Source organism: Lathyrus oleraceus, chromosome 7, assembly GCF_024323335.1.
Source record: "Lathyrus oleraceus cultivar Zhongwan6 chromosome 7, CAAS_Psat_ZW6_1.0, whole genome shotgun sequence".
Lineage (NCBI taxonomy): Eukaryota > Viridiplantae > Streptophyta > Magnoliopsida > Fabales > Fabaceae > Lathyrus > Lathyrus oleraceus.
The window spans coordinates 109447166-109466143 of NC_066585.1; the positions used below are offsets into that span (position 1 = coordinate 109447166).

The 18978-nt window shown below is 34.1% G+C and overlaps 3 non-coding genes and 2 pseudogenes across 3 annotated transcripts; 2 read left to right on the forward strand and 3 right to left on the reverse strand.

The window, feature by feature from the left end:
* The first annotated feature begins 678 nt into the window (after positions 1 to 678).
* Positions 679 to 18978, forward strand: part of LOC127108050 (endoglucanase 5-like) — a 39760-nt pseudogene continuing 21460 nt past the window's right edge.
* LOC127102279 (respiratory burst oxidase homolog protein E-like) lies at positions 4259 to 16276 on the forward strand (annotated as a pseudogene).
* On the reverse strand, positions 5360 to 5555 carry LOC127109492 (U2 spliceosomal RNA). The gene has a single exon (XR_007796770.1). It is a non-coding gene; the product is annotated as a U2 spliceosomal RNA (small nuclear RNA).
* On the reverse strand, positions 8851 to 9046 carry LOC127109562 (U2 spliceosomal RNA). Its single transcript, XR_007796836.1, has one exon. It is a non-coding gene; the product is annotated as a U2 spliceosomal RNA (small nuclear RNA).
* LOC127109010 (U1 spliceosomal RNA) lies at positions 14332 to 14492 on the reverse strand. The gene has a single exon (XR_007796500.1). It is a non-coding gene; the product is annotated as a U1 spliceosomal RNA (small nuclear RNA).

Sequence of the window (18978 nt, forward strand, 5' to 3'; positions counted from 1 at the left end):
TACAGTCTCATTAACCCGACTCAATAAAACTTTGCCTGAGGGACTAAAATTCCCCATTAAATAGGCCATTTAAACTCCCCGTCTAAGAGATTTGGAGTTTCCTCGGGTGTGACTAACATATAAATCTCGCCCGAGACCCGACTAAAGTCTAGCCTAAGAGACTTAGTTTAAGTCTTGCCTAAGGGGTTCATAGAAATCCCCCCGAGAGGTCTAACGCCTGGCCTAAGGGACTTATAGTCTCATCAGTCAAACTCTATATAACTTCACTTGAGGGACTCGAAACCTAGTTAGTATGGTTCGCCATGCCGTATCATCTAAAAAATTATGGCCTCAAGATACTCTAATGCACGATAGACACTTATAAGATTAGGTAATTCTAATATTATAATTTATTAATACTTTCATAATTTAAATAAAAGAGTTAAAGTATTAAATTAACACACTCTTAGATGTGTCACACCCCCTATCCCTAAAATTGAATTAATCTATAAGTAATGCACTCTAAGATTAGGTAATGCAAATCATAAAACAATTAATCTATAAGTAAATCATAGAAATTGAATTAATTAAAAACTCATAAGATCACATTCTATAATTGAATTAAAGGGAGGGATATAATAATTTAAAAATATAAATACATATAAAAATGAACTATAAAATTTGCCGGGTAAAAGGAATTGGGAGAGCTGCCACTCGCTCCTTTTTCTTTTCACAAATTCAAAGAGTTGAAAACAAAAATCAAAGTTTTGAGCCTAACAACATCACTAGTCATTTTTCTTCAAGAACCGTTCCTTTTCCTTATTGTCTCTCAAATACCCATTTCTCAAAACCCTTCCTTTTTGAGATTCAACCGTCATCTCAGCTTTGTGATAAGCAAGGTTTAAAACGACAATGATTTTTGTGATTTTGGTATGTATAGGTGTTACTCCGCCGATTGCGGTCATCGCGGCGTGAATCAATCACAATTTGTTCTTTATCACAAAAGTAGTGAATAATCATTATCAGCATCTTTCGATACTGTTTTGTCTCTGCCGTGTCTCTGCCGTTTCCGCGGTAATAGACCGTTTTTTAAAACCTTGGAGATAAGTACTAGCTTATCATCTTCAAGTTAGTTGTTTTGTATTGAAAGCTTAGGGTATCTTTTAATTGATTTATCTATTTCATCAGTCCTAGCATATCACATGTCTATCTCTTTTTTTTCAGCTTATTTTGACATCTTTCCGTCATAGTTTATAAAAATTGCTTATAGTTTGTATGAAAACATTTTAAATTTAGTTTATCTTTTGTCATAGAGAATAGCTTATATCACAAGCATTTTTATGAGAATCCCTTAATTGAGTTGTTTATCCAAACATGAACTTATTTTGTCAAGATTGAGCTTATGATTCTGGAGTTTGATATTGAATATATATGACTTTAGTACTTTGAGATTAGTGATATCATATCATGCTCAAAGCAAGTTATTACTACCAACCTCTACTTTTAATAATGCATTATAAGCTTTTCTCATAATCCATTTAGCCTACAGTCATGACTAATGGCTACTAATCACATTCATTATAAATATGACTTTGATACACTTTTGATCCATAATGTTTGAGATATGAATGAATCAAAATGTTCAACATCTAGACTGCTGTTTTTGTTGGACACAAAGGTTCATTCATGTGTTGAGAAAATTCCAAAAAGTTCATCGAATTCTGATTTGAAGATTTGTGATAAAGATCATTTTCATATAAGAATTCGCTTTGGTTATAAATATGTAATGCTCTTGGTCATTAATTGTTCTTATCTTCATTGTTGTGGTTTTGAAATGTAGAAGCATTGGGATTCGAAGAGCAAAAAAGTTACAAAAATGCCATGGAAGCAAGTAAAAAATGGAAACTAGCATCTTTCCATTTTAGAGAAAGGTGATAGTATGAGGGTTTTAGCTGCAGAAATGGAGATTTTAGGTGATGGTCTATGCTTGTTTTTTTAAAGGAGGAACCAACCTTTTAGTTTTTGAGTATATGGGAAATGGTAATCCTTTTGAAGCTCTTCATAGAAATAGAAAGTATGAGAAGGTTGCATGGGATTGGAATCACAGGTATAAAATTGCATTGGGAGGTGCAAAAGGGATTTGTTATTTGCACCATGATTGTTCTCCACCTGTTTGTTATTCGTAGGGATCTAAAATCTAGCAACATCTTGCTTGATGAAGATTATGAGAAAATTGCTGAATTTGGTGTTGCAAGGTTTGCTTAAAAATAGCCTTTTTGCTGGCACCCATGATTATATTGCTCCAGGTATGTTTCGATAATGCTTTCAACATGAAATTTTAATATACTGTTTTTAGTTTCAAAAGTATCTCATGCTTTGTTTACACAATTACTGTTTGTGACATTTTATCATAAGCATTATGGAACTACAAATGCAGCATAAAAGTATTTTGAGGTATCCGCAACATCGCATTGACCGTATTTTCCTGTCATATAATTGTCTGCAGCATAACTGCAATGATTTAATAGCATGCTTGTATGCAAACTATATCAAACAAATGGTGAATATGGAAGAACAATGTACAACATATTTTTGGACATAATCAAAATGTTTGAGATATGTTAAAAATTTCATATGCAAAACTGTCTTAAGGAAAAAAGAATTGGCAGAGCGTCGGGAAAACGATTTGAGAGAAGGCTTGCTACTATAGAAATAAGACTCCCCGACTTAAAATCGATTTCTTTTTGTCTTGTTTTCCAATATGCAATAGAGACTAAGTGCAATTTCTTCTCTAGTATTATTATTATTTCACATATGTTCCAACATAATACTACACCATTTTGGATCCATTTAAGTCCCACATTGCCTAGAATATCACACAGGCAAGTGCTTATAAATGTCTGACATGCTAGTTAGTTCGCCGAGCTGAGTTGCGCCAGCTTGTGACCCATGTGGGAGCATCAAGGTGATGGAACATGGCTAAGGCTTAACAGGTTGGGTTGGTGGTTGCAGGGTTGGTGGTTGCACCATGTTGGCCTGCCCACTCCAAGTTGTGAGTTGACCCATGGGACTTGTGCGAAGGCACAAGTCTTGTGTGTCTTAGACAGGAGGGTATAGCGTGAGGCTGGTTTCACAGAGCAGCGAACACTTCCTACTCTTGACAGTGGAGGGATCACGGGCCGCTGCACCTCCAGCCCACAACACCTGGTGAGCCTAGCCCCTTGAACCAACTGTGCTTACAATGTTATAACATGTCTATCTCTTGTTTTCAACTTATTTTGACACGCTCTCCCTCCATCCAAAGTGCTGATTTGAACATTTGTGATAAAGATTATGATCATAGAAGAATTATGTTTGGTTATAAATATGTAATGTTCTTGATCATTGTTGTTATCTTCATCGTCGTGGTTTTGATCTGTAGAAGCGTAAGGATTCCAAGAGAGCAGCGAACACTTCCTACTCTTGACAGTGGAGGGATCACGGGCCGCTGCACCTCCAGCCCACAACACCTGGTGAGCCTAGCCCCTTGAACCATCTCTTTTTGTTGGTGGGCGAGGTTATGATATTAAGCTTGCCAACTGTGCTTACAATGTTATAACATGTCTATCTCTTGTTTTCAACTTATTTTGACACGCTCTCCCTCCATCCAAAGTGCTGATTTGAACATTTGTGATAAAGATTATGATCATAGAAGAATTATGTTTGGTTATAAATATGTAATGTTCTTGATCATTGTTGTTATCTTCATCGTCGTGGTTTTGATCTGTAGAAGCGTAAGGATTCCAAGAGAGCAGCGAACACTTCCTACTCTTGACAGTGGAGGGATCACGGGCCGCTGCACCTCCAGCCCACAACACCTGGTGAGCCTAGCCCCTTGAACCATCTCTTTTTGTTGGTGGGCGAGGTTATGATATTAAGCTTGCCAACTGTGCTTACAATGTTATAACATGTCTATCTCTTGTTTTCAACTTATTTTGACACGCTCTCCCTCCATCCAAAGTGCTGATTTGAACATTTGTGATAAAGATTATGATCATAGAAGAATTATGTTTGGTTATAAATATGTAATGTTCTTGATCATTGTTGTTATCTTCATCGTCGTGGTTTTGATCTGTAGAAGCGTAAGGATTCCAAGAGAAAAAAGTTTTAAAAATGGAAACTAACATCTTTTCACCAACTCAATATTGGTGTTGAGGAAATAAGTCATTTGGATGAAGATAATTTATTCCGCCATGGTGGTATCAGAAAGATTTATCAAGTCGCGTTGAAGAAAAACGGCATGATAGTCGCTGTGAAGCAACTAGACCAAGTTGATGGTTATATTGCTCCAGGTATGTTATGATAATGCTTTCAACAACAAATTTCAATATACTGTGTTTTAGTTTCAAAAGTATCTCATTTTTTATTTACACAATCATTATGTGTGTTATTTTATTATAAGCATTTGCGGATTCGAACCCATGTAGTCAGGAAATCCCTCATCTGCCACAGCCGTACAATCTAGATTGTTGAATTAATTAAGATTAGATGGTCTACATTTAGATTTCGTAATCGAGTCTATTATACAAGGTCGGATGTGAGACATCAAATCTTGATCGGATGGTCCAAAATGTTGACTTTGTCAATTGTGCGATTTCATAATTGCAAGAAATGCATATTCATAATGATTATATTAAGCATGATTTTGAATGCAATATCAAAATAGGAACGAGTTGATTATGTTGGTGACACAGAGCATGCACTGCTGCTAAATAGAAACATTTGGAGAGAAAATCTTTCACATGTTAAGTGCAATGTCAAAGTAGGAACGAGTTGGTTATGTTGGTGGGAGCCAAAACTCTACGGTTGCAACCAGTTATATGACAGTTGATATCAGAGAAGCATTAGGCATGTTAGCAGCATTGAAGTGGGTGTGAGAGCTGATCTTTAAGCAAGTTATTTTGTGGACACTTTCAGCTCAGCTGTGCTTGGTAGAAGTTGTTTTGTGGACACTTTCAGCTCAGTTGTGCCTGATAAAGAGTTGTTTTGTGGACACTTTCAGCTCAGCTGTGCCTGGATTATAACGTGTTTTCAATACGATCAAATTAAAACACGAGTTTATTTGAAGGGAGGTTGAATTGGATGTTGAGTTTTTCTAAGAGCACAAAGACTTGACAATTATGATTATCATGCTGCTTTGAAACTGTTTAGACATAAATTCTTTATTTGTGATAAATCATTTTATAGTAGTGAATTCTTTATTTGTGATAAATCATTTTGAAACTGCTTAGACAACATGCTGTAAAGATAAAATATGATTATACAAGTTTTACAGTAGTAAACTATGAAGTAATGTAAAATGTCAAAACAGAAAATAAGATTATAATTTGAACTAAATTTGGTGGGGTGTGCCGGGCTATTGCTATAGTGCAACGCAAAAGCAACACTTGAGAGACCCAATAGCAAGCTATTGTAGTGGACTCTCCCCCTCAAGAAATAAATTTAATATCGTGTGAACCATTGGCTCACATATCAGATATTAAACTGATAAGAACAGATACTACACTTGATCTTAGCCAAAAGGCCGAGAAAGGTATGAGTTGAAATGTATGCTAATTGTGTGTTTTATATCTGACATCTTTTCTGCTTCTTTGTTATATCGCGATGTGGGACTTTAATGCATTATTAGGCTTTATTCTCAAAGCACATGATTTAGTGAAGTAAGCTAAAGGACAATAATAGAGCAAGTATTGACAGTGTTTAATAAAATATGGATTTGATGACTTATAATGTTTCGTGTTCTAGTTAGTGTGCTTGACAAAGATCTTAGTGTGAAAAGATTTGTTTTTTAAATGCTACCTACTAAGTCTTCTCCTTTTTTTCTTTGCCGAATTGCTAGTTCAGTTCAAGTGAACCCTATTTTTTATATAAAAATAATAGCTGTTTGTTATGGCAGAACAATCAAAATTTATTGCAGCTGAAGATCCTTTTTAATAAACCAAAATGGAAGATTTTAACTTAACATGCATTGGATAACAATTTCATTGGTAAACGTTAATTTACTATAAACTAACTTTTGAGTAGAATTGTATACCTTAGTGTTGAGGGAGAGTGTTAGAGTTCATTTGTGTATATGATTATGTATAACCTTGTATATATACTCATACACTAGTAGTCATTCTTTTTACTAATGAATGAACATTTATCACAATCTCTATATGTGTTTTTTTATATACCTCCATCATTTTATGAGAACTATAACTATAACAGCTAGGAGATTTCATAATGGAAGTATATTCTTTAATAGATACATATAGTGTTAGATAAGTCAGTTGGTTATAGCATTAGTTAGTTTTAGACAAGTGATAGAATTAAGCTTGCCAGCTGTGCCTATATATAGATGCTACTGCATCATAATGTGAAAATTCAATCCATAGAATTGTTTTTTTCCCTTTTCCAATTCTGCTCAACTTTAAGATATAGAAATCTTTAAGGTTGTGATGAATTAAGTAAATCTTTTCCTTTATTACTCGATTGCTTATTAAAATAGGGAATAAAGGATTGGTGACTTTGTTCTTGCATAGACAATAAACATGGCAGAAACATGTTTTTTAATGAAATGTTAATCTGCATTTTGCATTTTGGAATTTTATTTTCCTGTATTTTCAGTCAACCGCTATTTGATTGAATTCTTGCTTGCCTATGGCGGCAATATCGGCTGCAGCATTTTTGGATTACAGTGTTATAACATGTCAAAGGTACACGGGCTGTTGCACCTCCAATCCACAATATTGAAATAAGGAATGTAGGATTTGTGACTTTTTTCCTCTTAAAGATAAGATAGAGATGTAAAACATGATATTTTCCATATGAAATTGTAATCTAGATTAGGACCAAAGAATTAATGGCATCTTCCTGATAATCTTAAGGTTCATTACTTTCCTGAATTAAATGTTGATGGAATGCTAATTATGAGGAAGCATTAGAGAATTTTGATTCTGTTTTAGGAACAAAGTCTGAAGTTGAAGAAGCAACATGCTAAATTTGATTCTGTTTTAGGAACAAAGTCTGAAGTTGAAGAAGCAACATGTTGCACCTGAACCATTTCTTTTTGGCGGTGGGGTTCATAATTAGATTGAGTTATTCATGTCTATCCTTCGAACCGCTTAAAAAATTATGAATGCTTTACCTTAAATTTCTATGACTTATAATCCTTAATTTCACTTCCAGTTTGATGTGCGTCATTCCTTCACAAAATAAAAGCAAACAATATTAAACCTCTCAAAATTTTCAGACTTAGTGGATTTTCCATATGTTTAACAAATGGTCATAAATTTGCAGCGAAACTAAACTAAATTATCTCATCTAATGAGATTCTACATAATTATAAAATAAATAGAGTGAGCCCAACTCATTCAAAAGAGTTTCGAACAGTGTAATAAATAAAAAGATTTAATTTCGAAGCATCCAATTTGGTAGGAGTATATCTGGATTAGGATAAAACTAATTAATGGTATCTTCATGATAATCCTAATGTCCATTACTTTCTTTTTTAAATTCCTAAGGAATGTTGAGCCAGTTTTGGGAACAAAACCAGAGCCTGATGAAGCAGCAGTGGCAAGTTATAATGTTGCTTGATGTTACTCTAAGCTAAACCAGGTATATATGGTTGTTCACTTTACAAATTGTATGTACTGCATTTCACTACTTCACTACTGTCAATGGTTTTGGATCATTTTTGTGAGTGTATTTAGTTTGTGTATAACTTTTTGAATAGATTAAATCCCTCTATATATGTAGTGACTAATTTGGTCCAGTAATCCCTCTATATATGTAGATCTAATCCCTCAATAACATCTTTTCAATGGTTAGTGTTATGACATGTCAAAAGTGATTGAGGAGTGTCGAGTTCAAAATAAGTCATTTAAAAAACCATGTTCCATCTGAATACTATACAGATTTATATCCATTAAGTCTCACATTGGCTAAAATATCATACATGTAGGTGTCGTAGCACCATGTTTGTTCACTTTTATATATGTACCGATTAATTTGGTCCAATATCCCACTGGAAATTTACCCCCCTTGTTACAAAGTACCATATGGTAAAGGCTCCTTGGACCCACTTGTAGATTTTTTTTACCACAAAGGCCCCTTTTCAAAACTGTTGGAAATTTTTACCAGTAATATTTACGGCACTTTTTATTGGCTTGGGGTTGTGCCTTGGTCTTTCCCAGGCACTTTTTATTGACTTGGCAAAATCTGGACACGTGGAGACACAGAGCATGCACTGCTGCTAAATAGAAACATTTGGGGAGAAAATCTTTCACATGCTAAATGCAATATCAAAGTAGGAACGAGTTGGTTATGTTGGTGGGAGCCAAAACTCTGCGGCTGGAACCAGTTATATGACAGTTGATATCAGAGAAGCATTAGGCATGCTAGCAGCATTGAAGTGGGTGCGAGAGCTGATCTTTAAGCTAGTTGTTTTGTGGACACTTTCAGCTCAGTTGTGCCTGGTAGCGAGTTGTTTTGTGGACACTTTCAGCCAGCTGTTCCTGGTAGCGAGTTGTTTTGTGGACACTTTTAGCTCAGCTGTGCCTGGATTGTAACGTGTTTTCAATACAATCAAATTAAAACACTAGTTTATTTGAAGGGAGGTTGAATTGGATGTTGAGTTTTTTTAAGAGCACAATGACTTGCCAATTATGATAAATCATTTTACAGTAGTGAATTCTTTATTTGTGATCTATCGTGATCAATCGTTTTGAAACTGCTTAGATGATAACATGCTGTAAAGATAAAATATGATTATACAAGTTATACAGTAGTAAATTCTGAAGTAATTTAAAATGTCAACAGAAAATAAGATTATAATTCGAACTAAATTTGGTGGGGTATGCCGGGCTATTACTATAGTGCAACGCAAAAGCGACACTTGAGAGACCCAATAGCAAGCTATTGTAGTGGACTCTCCCCCTCAAAAAATAAATTTAATATCGTGTGAACCATTGGCTCACATATCAGATATTAAACTGATAAGAACAGATACTACACTTGATCTTAGCCAAAAGGCCGAGAAAGGTATGAGTTGAAATGCAGTCTAATTGTGTGTTTTATATCTGACATCTTTTCTGCTTCTTTGTTATCTCGCGATGTGGGACTTATAATGTTTCATGTTCTAGTCCGCGTGCTTGACAAAGATCTTAGTGTGAAAAGATTTGTTTTTTAAATGCTACCTACTAAGTCTTCTCCTTTTTTTCTTTGCCGAATTGCTAGTTCAGTTCAAGTGAACCCTATTTTTTATATAAAAATGATCGCTGTTTTATATTAAATTCTTGTGTTTGTTTGTTACTACAGGTAGAGTTGGTGGGAGGGTACTATGATGCAGGTGATCATGTTAAGTTTGGGTTGCCAGCGTGACAATGCTTGCATGGGGAGCTATTGAGTTTAGCAAGGAAATAACAGACTTAAACCAAATCGGACATACACTGCGGGCCATTAAATGGGGAACTGATTATTTCGTCAAAGCGCATACTCAGCCTAATGTTCTTTGGGGACAGGTAAGACCAGTGCAACTAATCTGGTTGAATGTTAAGTGTGCTTATGGCGTAAAAAACAATTGTTTTTTTCTGTGAAACTTCAGGTGGGTGATGGAGTTTCTGATCACTACAGCTGGGAACGTGCTGAAGACATGACGACTCCGAGAACTGCTTACAAAATTGATGAACAACATCCTGGTTCTGATCTTACAGGTGAAACTGCAGCTGCATTGGCGGCTGCAGCCATAGCTTTCAGGACATACAACTCTTCTTACTCTAATCTCTTGTTAGTCCATGCAAAACAGGTAAGTGTGAGTGTACTAGCAATACACTCTCCGCTTCGCGGAGATTTTCTCAAAATATACACTCGTTGTGGAGTTATTAATATTCTTCTATCTGTTGCAGCTCTTCACGTTTGCAGATAGATACAGAGGGCTATATGATGAGTCCATATCCCGTGCTCACCAATTATATGCTTCTTCTGGCTATTCAGTGAAAGAATTCTCCTGGGACAACAAATATGCCGGTGTCCAGACCCTCCTATCAAAGGTAATAATCAATTGTGACTTGGTTCAAGGAATCATGCAATAAAAACTAAATGGTCAAATCCAATTTGTAGGTATTACTAGAAGGTAAAGCTGGTCCATATGCATCTATACTAAAGCAATATCAGGCCAAAGCAGATTATTTTTCCTGCGCCTGTTTGCAAAAGAATGACGGTTAGAGTGTCCAGAAAACTCCAGGTTAGTTGTCTTAACAATCACTTGAAAGAAACAGTCAGAGAAAAGTATCATCATATCATTTTATTTCTGCTTGTGTTTTCTCTTTACTAGGTGGCTTATTGTACTTGCATGATTGGAACAACATGCAGTATGCTTCCTCTGCCGCGTTTCTTTGCCAAATTGAGTTTCTCATGTCTATCCTTCCAACCGCCTAAAAAATTATGAATGCTTTATCTTAAATTTCTATGACTGATAATCCTTAATTTCACTTACAGTTTGATGTGCCTATCAAGTTTGACACTATCCTTCAAAAAATACATCTGGTGAGCCTAGTCCCTTGAACCATCTCTTTTTGGCGGTGGGGTTCATAATTAAATTGAGTTTTTCATGTCTATCCTTCGAACCGCTTAAAAAATTATTAATGCTTTACCTTAAATTTCTATGAATTATAATCCTTAATTTCACTTCCAGTTTGATGTGCATCATTCCTATCAAGTTTGACACTATCCTTCAAAAACTAAAAGCAAACAGTATTAAACCTCTCAAAATTTTCAGACTTAGTGGAATTTTTAGTGGATTTTCCATATGTTTAACAAATGGTCATAAATTTGCAGCGAAACTAAACTTAATTATCTCATCTAATGAGATTCTACATAATTATAAAATAAATAGAGTGAGCCTAACTCATTCAAAAGAGTTTCGAACAGTGTAATAAAAAGAAGAGATTCTACAACTTGACAAAGTACCTTATGGAGCATTATAGGACCTCCACACCCCCTTTATTCAGACACTGTAAGTCATTGCCTCCCTCACGAGAAGCTTTGAACTAAATTTAGTGGGATGTGCCAGGGTTTGAAGTAGTGCAATCCAAAAGATCTTAGTCAAAATGTCGAGAAAGGTATGAGTTGAAATACATCATCATTTGCCAATATAATACATGAAGGATATGCAATGTATTTCCCAACTTGTGTATGATTGTCGGGCCATGAAGAACACAGTGAGAGGGTTTCGTAGGCCTTTGATAGAACTAAGCAAATCATCATTTGCAAAGGTGATTGTCAAGATATAAATTGTGAATGTCCTTTCTATTGTGATTTTGCAGTGGCCCATAATATTATGGTAAAATACAAGCTAATATAGTTTATACAACCATAATATTATTGACTGCAAAAACTACATTGTTTATTAGTTTGATGGCTTACAATGTTTCATGTTCCATTATCGTGCTTGACAAATATTTTAATGTGGAAAGATGTTTCTTTAAGCGCTACCTACCAATTCTTCTCCTTTTTTTGTTTTTGTTGAATTGCTAGTTCAATTCAAGTGAAAATCATTTTTTTATATAACAATGAGAGCTGCTTGGTATGGTAGAAAAATCAATATTACTGCAGCTTTAATTAACCAGAGTGTGAATTATTTAGCAGGTTTGTATCCTTTAGTGTTGAGGGAATGTTAAGAGTAAGAAATTGATAGAGGTGTCACTTGCTCTTTTTATTCTTGTAAAGACGAGACATATAATTTGCATTGCTTTGTTTGAGACAAAAAAAGATTTAATTTCGAAGCATCCTGAAAAGTTCTCAATTGTATCTGCTGATTTCAATAACAAAAAGCCAACATACAAATCCCTTTTGATTAGCATTGAAGGTGTAACAGGAATCACAATGGTTACTTTGATGGTTATATCATTTACTCTTGCAACTAGCCAGTTTCGACGAAATGCAGTAAATCTTCCTTCACCAATCAACAGATTGACAGGATTTAATGCATTCTGGTACTCGCACCATCTTCTCGGTATTGTTTACATTCTTCTGTTCATTCATGGATCTTTCTTGAATTTGACACATAAGTGGTACCAGAAAACGGTAAGAACTTCGACCACAATCTTCGTGGGTATGGAAGAATAGTGAGCGATGATGAATGTACAATAACATATTTTTTACTTTTGATGTTAGACATGGATGTATATCTCTGTTCCGTTGTTGCTGTACATTGCAGAACGTACTCTACGAACTCGTAGATCGCAACACTATGCAATAAAAGTTTTGAAGGTAATAAAAATAAACCACACTCCATTGTCTGCTTTTAATGGTTTGATAATAACTTCCATTTAATTTTTCTAAATTTGACTTGGCAGGTTTCAGTGCTACCAGGAAATGTCTTCAGCTTAATCATGTCAAAGCCTAATGGATTCAAGTACAAAAGTGGCCAGTACATATTTTTACAATGCCCGAAAATCTCTCCATTTGAGTGGTGAGTGTGGTTCTTCTCTTAGGTCAATTTTTAATCATCCTAAATTTTACAGTCCACTACTAGCACATGCAAATAAGATCTTGATTTTTTAGCTAAGTGTTCACATTCGAACAGTAGGTGACTGGACACAAGAACTTAAGCTACTTTTCACCGAAGATGGCCAATTGGCTCCGGTAAATTCCAGCTCAACATTCGGAGAACTAATAAAAATGGATCAAATAGGGTAAGTATAGATCATGTAAAAGTTTTTAAAAAAGGGTTTATAATAGAACTGAAATTTAAGAATTTTATCAAAGTTTTCAGGCTGCATCAACCGCATTTGATTATAATTATTCACAAAATTAAATATTATGACGTGACTATACTTTAAAACTTCAACTCATATGCTTTCTAATAATTTCAACTTACAAAATTGTAAATCATTCAAACTAGAATTTTGTTACAGACAGCCGAAGCTGCTCGTAGATGGCCCTTACGAAGCTCCAGCACAAGATTACCAGAATTTTGATGTATTGCTGCTCATAGGATTAGGTATTGGAGCAACACCCTTCATTAGTATTCTCAGAGATCTTCTCAGTGACACGAGAACAATTGACGAACAAACGGTACACTCCTTGCTCTTGTTTAGTTATTTTTATAATGTTGATTACATTTTGTCATCACCTGTAAACTTTAACAAGGCCAAGTGCAGGACTCAAACACAGAAACAACAAAATCAGATGAGAGTTTCAATAGTTTCACCTCTTCAAATGTAACGCCAGGAAGACACAAGAGATCGCAAAGGATTACAAATGCTTACTTTTATTGGGTTACCAGAGAACCTGGATCTTTTGAATGGTTTAAAGGAGTAATGGACGAAGTTGCAGCAATGGACCACAAAGTAATATTCAATTCTTAATTATATAGTATCAAAAAATAACTATTCTTGTTCTCTTTATATTCTTAACCATTGTTAGGGGTTGATTGAGCTGCACAACTATCTCACAAGTGTTTATGAAGAAGGTGATGCAAGATCAACCTTAATCACAATGATCCAAGCATTAAACCATGCCAAACATGGTGTTGATATTCTATCAGGCACTCAAGTGAGATCTTCAATACTTTAAGAACTATTACTGTTTCAATTCATTTATTTCATCTCCAGTTAAAAACTAACCAAAAATTTATTGTTTTTTCACTACTGTCATTGGTTTTGGACCATTTTTGTGAGTGTATAACTTTTTGAATAGAATAAATCCCTCACTAATTTGGTCCAGTAATCCCTCTCTATATATGTAGATCTAATCCCTCAATAACATCTTTTCAATGGTTAGTGTTATGACATGTCAAAAGTGATTGAGGAGTGTCGAGGACAAAGTAAGACATTTAAAAAACCATGTTCCATCTGAATACTATACAGATTTATATCCATTAAGTCTCACATTGGCTAAAATATCACACATGTAGGTGTCGTAGCACCATGTTGTGACCCATATGGGGCCACCAAGGTGATGGAACAAATAAAACTTGACAGTTTAGGCTGGTGGCTGCACACTCCTGGCCTACCCATTCAAAAAGTTAAGATTTGATCCATAGTACTTGAGCTAAGGCACGAGTCTTATAGGTCTTAGACATGACAGTAGGGATCACAGACCACTGCATCTCAAGTTCACAACATTGGTTGGTTCTAGTATTTACAACTTTTCCTTTTAAAATAGTTCTAATTAATATATAATTGTTTTAATGGTGAACATATTAATTGAGCCTACAAATATCCCACTTTTCCTTTTAAAACCACTGCATTTAGTAAGAAAAGTTGACAATTTCATGTAATATACAAAAATTAAATAATCCTTCCAAAAAATTTCATATAAGAATAGGAAGGGGCCGCGCGAACGCAGGCCCCCACTGCAACAAATTATGATGTAGGTTCCACCACATGGGTAGACCTTAGGATAGCACCCCTCCTAAGTGCAATGGAGGTCACTCTCCTAGGCCATGGTCCTTCATGATCAACCATTGACCCCATCCAGGTAAGTAATTTGCATTGTCGATATTTAAGTTATTTTAAACCCTTGCTTATCTCAATATTTTCCCTTTCTTTCGATGTGGGACTCTTGGACTCAACTACTAGTAGGCAATGCATTTCCTATCCTCTCTACCGCTGCTTTTTATTTTTTCACTTGCAAGCTACCAATTTTAAGCATGACGACTTCCCTTTGGCTTTTTATTGAAATTTGGTATTTGGACATCAAATTTAAGAACTACATCTGGATGAATTTTAACTACCCTATCCATGTGTTTAATACTTAGATTTTTTACTAGATAGCTGAATGAAGACTAACTAGCCTATTCTATACAACTGCATCATCAGAAAACTCTGTAGACATTAACTCGAACTTGTGTTGAAGTTGATTTTCCGCTGCATAACATGCAGTCGGTTGGTGCACTTGATTTCATGAAAGCAATTACACTAACAAGTTAATTAATAACTTTATCAAAGAAAGTGATTAATTTAAAGGTGTGGTCTTAGTAGTTGGAATGCAAAAGGTAGGATTTAGCTTTGTTTTCTACTTTTAATTCACTTGTATAATATTCTAAGTAGTCACATAACATTCTCTCTCCATCGGGAAATGATTCGTTTTGACTTAAGACTGAGTAGTATTATTTGAACATCACAGATTCTCCCCGTACATAAAGGCGGTATATAAAATACATTCAACACATTAGTTGACATGACTAAAATTTAAAAACAACACAAAATTATATATGTATACAGAGTGTCTCAGTAACTAAAGTCTGGGGTAGAGCAAGCATAAAGATGCACGGCTATCTTGAAAAATATTTACTTTAACCAATGTCTGTCTGTCTAATATCTTATGCCAAGGTTAAATGGTAAAATTTAATTCTCAAGGTTGCTAATGCTATTAATGACAATCAATTTATTTAAATGGCTGAGGTGTTTGATGTATAGAAAGGGAAAGCCATTGGTTAACAAAAAAAAAGTATTTTCAATAAAGTAGAGAGAATTGTGTAACTCCAATATGTTTGAGTTAAGAGTTGAAAGAGTTAGAAGACTCTTGTTCAAAATCGGATGTTGGATAAAATACTAAGATAACAACGACATTTGTTTACCTACAAAATAATTATAATAAAGTGATAATTAATTTCTCCCCGATGTTTAAGATGTACTTTCGATCCGTTATTAAAAAGATTAGATGAATCATTTATCAATGAGAATGCAATCAATGTCATCAAATCATTTCTTGGAATATTTAATAAGAAATAACTCGTTTGTGTGGGCACAAGAAGTGGTTTTGTTCATGCAAAGAAGTGGCTCTCATTTTTTGCAACAACAAAATTAAATAGGTAAAAACTCTTATTTTCTCTTTTTGTTAACTAATAATTTTGAAATATAACATTTGTTAGAACAAGACTGAATTTATAGTTTCCTGAAATGCTAAAAACCAAAGGAGAAAAGCCCTCGTAAAAGTTGATTTGTTTCCCTTCAAATAAATTCATCTATAGTCTATGAAATACTTTTCTAATTAAGTTCAATTTAACAAACACCAAGTCCTAAGTCCTTAAAGAAGTGGCGACTCAGAATCACTAGGATTAGTCTTGTAAGCAAATTATTAGGCTTTATTTTCAAAGCACATGATTTAGGGATGTAAGCTAAAGGCAAATCACATAACAAGTTTTGACATTCTTTAATAAAATATGGATTTGATGACTTATAATGTTTCATGTTCTTGTGATTTTTGTATATGATAATGTGTAACCTTGTATATATACTTATACACTAGTAGTTATTCTTTTTACTAATGAATGAACATTTATCACAATCTCTATATGTGTTTTTTTTATACCTCCATAATTTTTTTAGACCAATTGTCAAATACACATATTGAAATCAACTCTATAATGGAGTTTGGGAATGAATATTGTATTACCGATAATTGAATCACAAAATATTATTCTATCATCACATCAACTTTTATATTGACAAAACTTGAACATTTGAATTACAATCAGTTTGGCATGCTTATTATTAAATATTATACCAATTTGTATCCATTAAATTTCACATTGGCTAGAACATCATGCATGTAGGTGATTATAAATGTCATATATGTTAGATGGTTTACCAAGCGAAGTAGTGACAACTTGTGACCCATGAGGGGGCACCAAGGTGATGGAACATGATAAGGCTTAACATGTTGGGCTTTTGTGGCTGCACCATGTTGGCCTGCCCGACCCAAGTTGAGAGTTGAGACATGGTACTTGAGCAAAGATACGAGTTTTGTAGGTCATAGACATAAGGTACGTGTGAGGTTTGGTTCACAAAACAACGAAGGGTGATGTTCACAAAACTTTATGTACTGATCACACATCCTATGAAAACCTCGAAATGTTCTTGTACTTTGGGTTCTATGTTCGAGGTAAATATTATTTGATGATTATTTAGGTTTATTTTTCATATTACTTGTGGTTCAAATCATCTCTTTATTTGAGGTTCATGGTTATCAGGGAGATTGAAATAATTGTTACTTAATTTAGAAGATTACTTGAATTCAAAGAAAAGGACAAAGTTAGAATAAAAAGAAGATTTCACTCATTTATTAGAAATCCAGGATACAATGCATATGTTTGAAATACAAATTAAAAGAATGGATTACAAGAAAAGAGGATTAAAAAATTATATCTTTAGGGTACAATTGACTTTTTGGTCATGATTATGTTAAGTGCTAATTTCCAACAAATTCTATCTTCTATCAAGCTTCACTTCCATGGCTTTTTCTTCACTTTCCAATGTTGCTTCAAGTTCATTATTCCACTACAATGTTCACTTTTTACAAGGAAGAAGGTACACCAAGTTATACATTCATATCATGAAGTTAAATCATTAAAAAGTCATGAAAATCTCAAGAAATAAAAGGAAAATGTTGCATTATATAGTGATTTCAAGATTTGTTTTTTCAACACTTTCGAACATTGATTCATGCCCGAAAATTCAGAAATTCATTCATTAGTTTACACCATTCAAAAGTTTTTTTTCCAACATAAAACCACTTCTCAAAAGCACTTGAAGGCATGAGATAATTCACCAAAAAATCAAGGCAAAAGTGGTGAAAAACCCAAGGCAAAAACATTTAAATTCAAGTTAATTACTAGTGACCATTTGCCTTATATTCCAACTTGGTACTTTTACAAAATCCAAACATCCTTGGTCTCTAACTAACTATGCATCCACAATCATTCAATTATACAGTTAACCCTTAAATACCATAACTACCAAACTAACACAAAAAAACATCCTAACACACACAAATTCTAACTTCCATTTTCAATCAAACTTTCATTCAATCCTAATCATTCTTAACAATTAATCTAAGGGTTGAAAGTGATGATCCGCAACTAAGAATTAAATTAATTTCTAACCATTGGTAAGCTTATTACTTGGATTATAATCCAAGGGTGTTCATTCACTTGCAAAGTCTATATAAACATGTCATTTCTCACATTTTTGGAGCTAGACAACCTAACTAACCTAACTAGAAAAACCACCAAAACTAACATAATTCACAACTAACCATTACTCTCCCACTATTTTTTTCTCAAGTTCTCTCTCTTTTCTTCACTCCCTCACCATCACCAAAGTTCATATTCATCACCCTCTAGAATTTCACATTGAAGTTCTAACCTGGTGGAACTTTGTCACAATCCAATTTCAACAAATTATCAATCAACAATTCATACATTATTACCAACAATCATTATCTAAAGTTTATCAAGATTCATCAACAATCATCATCCAAAGTTCATAAATTCATGTTTATTCATCAATATTCTACATTCAAGATTCATCTTCTACATTCATTCATCATCAATAATAATCATCAAGCTTGGAAGTTAATTGAATTAAATGAGCTTATTCTTGAAGTATTTTGGGTTTCTCTTTGACAATCTGATTTTCAACACTAATCAGGGAAAACCTCCACTCTGTCGGTAATCCTACATCTCTTCCACACCATTGCCATGAATTATTAGATGTTTGCTTGTTGATTAATTTAAACCACTGTTGTAAATTGATTATTAGAATAATAACTTATTTGGCATAAGACACATAAACTTGAAATATTGATTATTTTATTCTTAACTATTAATAACACGTGAATACATCAATAGAATTGATTTTTTTGTCACGATTATGAATATGTGATTATTTTTTCAAATATCATTGTAACAAATGTGAATCGATCGATTCTTTATACATTTTGTTCTTCACCTTTTCGATCGATTCTTCAAAATTTGTGGCTCATTTGTAAAATTTGATTGCACATTTGGATTCCTTGTGAAAAATTGAGTCTGGTGTATAGAATTTGCATATTGTTTATTGGATTTGGTTATTTTGGTAGATTAAATTCAAGAAGCTATGAACAATTGAAGAACATTGATAAATAAGCCCAAAACGTACAGTATGCTAACATGTGTCATGCTGATTTTTCTTTTTTCTCTTTCTCTCT